The sequence below is a fragment of the Cyprinodon variegatus genome, unplaced genomic scaffold (genome assembly GCF_000732505.1).
Source record: "Cyprinodon variegatus isolate N-32 unplaced genomic scaffold, C_variegatus-1.0 Scaffold306, whole genome shotgun sequence".
NCBI lineage: Eukaryota > Metazoa > Chordata > Actinopteri > Cyprinodontiformes > Cyprinodontidae > Cyprinodon > Cyprinodon variegatus.
In genome coordinates, this window is record NW_015150759.1 from 575,019 (window position 1) to 580,960 (window position 5,942).

At 40.8% G+C, this 5,942-nt stretch overlaps 1 long non-coding RNA gene across 1 annotated transcript in view; it reads left to right on the top strand.

Moving 5' to 3' along the window:
- The window catches only part of LOC107090650, a 30,784-nt gene that overhangs the window by 14,223 nt on the left and 10,619 nt on the right, over positions 1 to 5,942 (top strand). Inside the window, exon 3 of the long non-coding RNA XR_001481492.1 lies at positions 5,068 to 5,325. This is a non-coding gene — a long non-coding RNA (uncharacterized LOC107090650). The remainder of the gene's footprint in view (positions 1 to 5,067; positions 5,326 to 5,942) is intronic.

Consider the following 5,942-nt stretch of genomic DNA (forward strand, 5'->3'; position numbering starts at 1 on the left):
ATGGGGATGCCATACAGATTCATGTCAAAAATCCCGAACTATCCCTTTAATAACGGTTTTCAGAGGGTAGTGTAAATGGAGCTTATTTCTCCACCCTCGCCTGGAATCCAAACCTGTCCTGGAGGTGGGAGTTGAAAACAACTCTGAAATTAGGCCCCAAGAGATGTTCCAAGCACACCCAGTTGGGTCTTTCAAGTTTGTAAAGCCTCCTAAAAGATTTCTCTTAACCACCAACAATATTGTTTCTTTATTATCAGTCAGTAGTTTCCTCAGGTTTCATCAGGAGAAAGCGTGACCAGATGCTTTATCCAAATATCTAGGTTTCCAAGGCCCTGTCTCAATATCCACACTACAACCTATGCCCCTATATGAAGTGTGGACTTGCTTGAAGTGCATAGGTTGGCAACGTGCAAAACTGAACAACTCGTATATCAAAGGTTATGTTATGTTATCTGTTCCATATCAAATGTGGCAGGACCAGTTGCTGTTTTGCAATCTTGAAACTAAAAATACTTTTAAAACAGCAATAGTCGTTTTGCATTAACACATGTATGATGTGGTAAAAGTTCCACACTCTACCCACCATAACCCGTTAACATTAACACTCACTAGAGGGACACAAGGATAGGAGTGCAAGTATTAGCTTTAGTGGTCATTTACATAATCTGCCTGTTAGATTGTGGATATCTGGATATCCATATTAAGCATACGCCATCAAATTTCTTCACTGTTTCAAAATATTTAAAAAGTCTCTGTTGTTGTCTTTGAAACGTGATTCATATTTTGAAAATATCTTCACTTTGTTGAAAATAATAAACATGAAACTCAAAAAGTTTTGACAGTTAATCAATGAAAAGAAAATGCAGAAAAGACATATTGCTCTGTTTTAAACTTAGACAACTTTTATTGTCATTTCATTTGTATAGACTCTGTCTATACTAATTAATTTTTGTTTAGTACAGCTTTCCAGTCAGTAAATTAACATTTACATTAACATAGATACAGTATGTCCACCTGCACTGCTGCCATCAGCCATATGAAAGTAGATCTTGGGGAATGGACTTTTTTCAGCAAGCAAGATTGTATGCTATTACCCCCAATTTAGACTTCATCCAGCTCCTTTCCACTCTGTCCCCGTCCAATATTCTGCAAACCGGCCACCTTATTTATACAATATTGCCTCCAGTCTCCTCCGCTGTGATGTAAAGCCTACAGGAGCTCAAAGAAGTATGTGCAGATTGTACCTTAAAAGTCCAGTGAGCGATGCAGGACTCAGATCACAAATCCTCCCTTGGATTTTAGAATGGTTAAAACTTCACTTTTACTTTTTTGGCTTTAAGGTAATTCCAGAAGATATATACTACAACTGGTGAGTGTACTGAGCACAGAGAAGCTCTGTTTGTGCACTTAATGTTCAACATTTAGGTTTTAATTACCTCTATTTATATACACAGTCCATTAACTGATCTAATATGTGTACTTCATAATTTGCAGATATATATATATATATACAAATATATGTTTTTATTGGCTTATTGAAGTTTTTAAGAAAATATCACCGTCTATAGTAAACTTTTGTTGTATAATAATACATTTTAGTTGAATTATCTCAAGTGTTTATGGGGAGCTCAGACAGCAATGTTCTGTGTCACATGACCCATTCAGTGAGAGATTGACACTCTCAAATTACATATGCAAGTTTTGAGAAAGGCAGCCTGCATGGAGCATCAGTAAGCACATTTGTTGTATTGTGACCTGAAATATAATTTGATCCAAATCTGAAACTATGCAGTGATGCTTTATATTTGGCTAGATGAGCTTTTCTTCAACTATAAAGTGCAGCAGAATTACAGTTAAATTTAGTTTAAGTTTGCAGAAAGCCGGCAACAGGTGATGAATCTACAGGAAATACAGAGGGCGTTCGGAAGCTGTGGGGCGGAAGAATGCTCAGTCCTTGGCAGAATGATTCATCCCCAGATCCAAAATTGGGGCAAGCCTGCCAGGAGGATTTTTGATGCAGCTCCACCATTTTTTTTTTTGGCCCATATCTATCTTTTCCAGCAACAAGGACGACAGGCTGCTGCAGTATGATTTTCTCAGCTGCCAATCTCTCTCTCTTGCTCTCTCTGTTGAGGGTGCTCCAGAAAAAGGCCACATCAATGCTCGACTGCCCTGATGACGTCCGCGGGCTGAGGGAAGGCACCCACTTTGTTTAAACAAGACTGCGCATGCAGCTGGAGGGGTAAACATGGTTGGACCACCAAGCCTGTGTTGCCTCCACAGCAAACCTGGAAACAGCCTGGCATGGGCCATATCAGTTCAGTGACATCACAGCAAAGAGCTCGCTCTCTTTCTCATCTATTACTGGGGCTCCTTAGGATAGACCCCTCCTATATGTATGCAATGGAGTCTGTCCAGTTCTTTGAATGCAAAAACAGGTGCTGAAAGCAACAGAGAACATGATATTTACTCTGAAAGGCTGACTCCACTCATGAATCAGAGCATGAATCAGAGCATGGATGGGAGCATGGATGGGAGGCACTCCATCCCTGTTCCTGAACACTGCTCCCTAAAACAGCCTTCAGGTCATCTTAGCTATTTTTGGGTTGCCTATCAAAAGATCTTAAAAACCCCTGTTGGAGCTCAAAATTATTTTTTCTTTTTGCATTTCCTTTCTGGCTAGGAAGGTTTTAACGTGTTAACCTGTTAAAGCTTAAGATATTTCTTCCTAGTAAATGCATTATTGAAATAAACTGAGAAAAGATCCACAGTTATCAAGTCTGCCTCCAATTTTTGGTGCCTGTGTAAAGGTTTGATATTGCATTTGTAAAAATATGTGTTGTTTTGGACTGTTTGAAGGTGAAGTTTAAACACCTGTCTAAGCTGGTTGAAGTGCTGGGCCTAAAGCAGGCTCCGCTAGACAAGGGCAGCAAATTAACCTGCCCATGAAATCTGATTGGTCCCCCCAGATGATTGACATGTCACAACACCAGGTCACTCTTGTACAGCAGTTGGTGACAAGTGGTGCCCCATTCCCACAGGAAAACAAGATGCTTAAACCTGCTAACAATCAGTTTTTAGTGTAATGATCTTGGCACTGATGAGTGGCTTAATTGCTAATTTCATTCACCTGTCTCTCTGCCCACTTTCTAATCGCTGCTCATCTGATCCACCTGCTCCTGCCTCTATTCAAGGTGCTTGTATCCAATCATCAGAGCCAGATTATTATTCTTCTCTCTATCCTGTTCCTGCCTGCTCCTGTCTGATCTCAGTGGTGAGAGTGTTTTTAGTGTACCTGAGTGTTTCTGATTACCTGATCCTGACATGTTCTGCCTCCCAACCAATGAGCTTCTCTGTTCTCGTCTGAACAGTTTGCCTGAACTGTCTTCGGACTCCTGGATCTCTGAGCCTGCCTGTTGCTGTTCTAATCTGTTTGGCTGACCTGACTTTGGACTCCTACATATTCTCCAGGGTTGCAGCATCAGGGGCACTCTGGGCAGTGCCCAGGGTATCATGGACTAAAGTTGTAAACCAGGTTAGTGACTCACATTCATAAACTTCGTCCTTTAGATTAATGTGGTCACTAACCAGTGTTTTCCTCTCTCCAGATTTTTTTGCCTCAGGTCCGACAGTTGTAAGTAATTGCTTTTAAAATTATCCCGCTGTCTGTCTTGTCTGAATACTGGGTCCCACAGTTCTGAATTGTGACGTTTAGTCACTTACTGACCAGCCTTCAAAATGCACAGCTCCTATCGGCATACAGTGGCAACACAGACCTGCTTCAACCCGCTAATTCACGTGATACCCTCGAGTGCAATGTAAGTTCGTCACAACATCATACTGTTTGTATTCTGATATAACAAGCCAAAACATCTCTGCTTGCTTTCGATAATCAAGGGGCAAAACTGGCATGAGAGCTCTAGAAGGACAAAAGAGCGAAACATTAAAGCAATCTGACTATGCCCTGGCTCCCTTCCATGTTTCTCTCCATTGATTACTTTCCTGATTTCTCTTGCACTGAAGACATCATCAACACTAACCAGTCATTGCGTCACGACACGCACCGGTGGGGCACAGAGGCCACACAGCTTCACAGCAGGGGGGTCAGAAACGGCTTTTTGCAAAAATGGGAAATGCTAATGCTAATTGTTAGAGGGTCAACTAAAGCTAGAGCTTTTGAGCAAAGTTCTATATCAAAGTATATGTGTCTGTCACAAAGGCAAAGTCAAAGTATTGGCCTCAATCACATTTGTAATGTAAGGCAGGATTTAAAACTCAAAGACAGTTTATCTTGGTGATCTTGCTCTACTTGTCACAGAAAATATTTCCTTCTGTAGCAGCAATTAATTTTGCTAAATATTCAAAGATTACAAGCAGTTTGAAGGAGGGGTTGGCCATTCATATCAGGGATGAATGGAAAATATTGTGCAGCACCTGCAGACTCCCATCTTCAGCTGATTGGGCTACAGACCATCTCTTTACATAAAAAAAAAAAAAACAACAAAAGTTTTAGATTCATTTTTGCTCTTCAAAGTCATTGAACTGCTGATTGAACATACTTTGCAAAATATGCAGTAAACTATATAATTCACAGCAGCATCTGACTCTTTATGTGATTTCTGTTTTGGTTGGTGATAGCTCTATACCATACAGGGGGGCAGAAATAAAATATCTTACCAGTTAGATTAGATTCAGGCCTTGGGCTTGTTATGTATGATTTGAGGAAAAACTTGTTTATGTAATTACAAATGTAAGTCATTCAACCTGGTGTCAAATAAAATCCCAAGGAAATGTTTGGAAGTTTGTGGCAGAAAATTAAGGCAATTTTAAAAGTTAGGTAAAGGAAAAAGGGGTAGTTTACCATTTTCTGCTGTATAGCAGCTCTAGATGCAGTAATGAACTAAGACACACAGCTATAAACACACATGTGCCTTCTATGTTTGCAAAGATTAACACATACTGTAACCGGCCAGCGGTTGGTCATGCTTTCCCATGAGCCACCGCTCCCCAACAGCTGTGGAGGCCTGTTAACACCCCAATCACCAATGTGATTATGACTCTCTTAAGATAGTGAGCCACACGCAGCCCCTGTTGGACAAAGACGGGCCTGTTCTGCACCGCCCAGGAGATCCTGACACAACCCCAGCTGGAACAGGCGGCAGGTTGACATGGGCCGGCGTCCAGCTCACCTTCTGTGTCCCAGGATGCGTGCCGCGTTTTTCGCCAAGGGGCGTTACAATTGATACCCACATCGTACACCATCAACACTCCTAACATGGGCCACCCCCCGAGCTAAAGGCCACCCAACCAACTCTGGATACACAGGTTTGTGCTGTTGAATGTTTCTCCAATTTGTTGATGTTTTTTTGTTTGTTTTTTTTATTTTATTTTGCAGTCTGCGTGTGTCCCAAGATTTCAATGTGCAATTTCAATTTATTATCACAGAGTTCACTCAGGTGATAGGAAATGGGTAAAACATCCTTGTCCTTCAGTGATGAGCGATGTCCTGCCAACACCTCTTTTCATCTGGTATTTAGATTTCTGCAGCAGTAAAGGAGAATAAGAACACAGATCCGGCAGAGATTAAGTTTCTCACATCATATCATTGCAAACAGGTAGAACTTAAATGATTGCTTTATTTAAGCAAAACAAACACAGACAGCATGACATCATTATTAGGCTCTGAGAAAGTCTTTTACAGCTGGGCGTTTAACCCATTTTTTAGGTTTTCCAACCTGACGTTATTCTTACATCATTGCAGCAGCAGAAGCAGTGTATGTGTTGAAATGCCAATGAATATGAGATTGATGCAGAAATTAAGCAGTCTGTGTGCGTTGTCTTTGCTGTGGGAGGTTTAACAACTTCTAAACCAAGTCTTTTCAAAATGTAACTTTAATTTAGGTGAACATTTAAAAAATGTAGTGAATTAAACTTATACTATT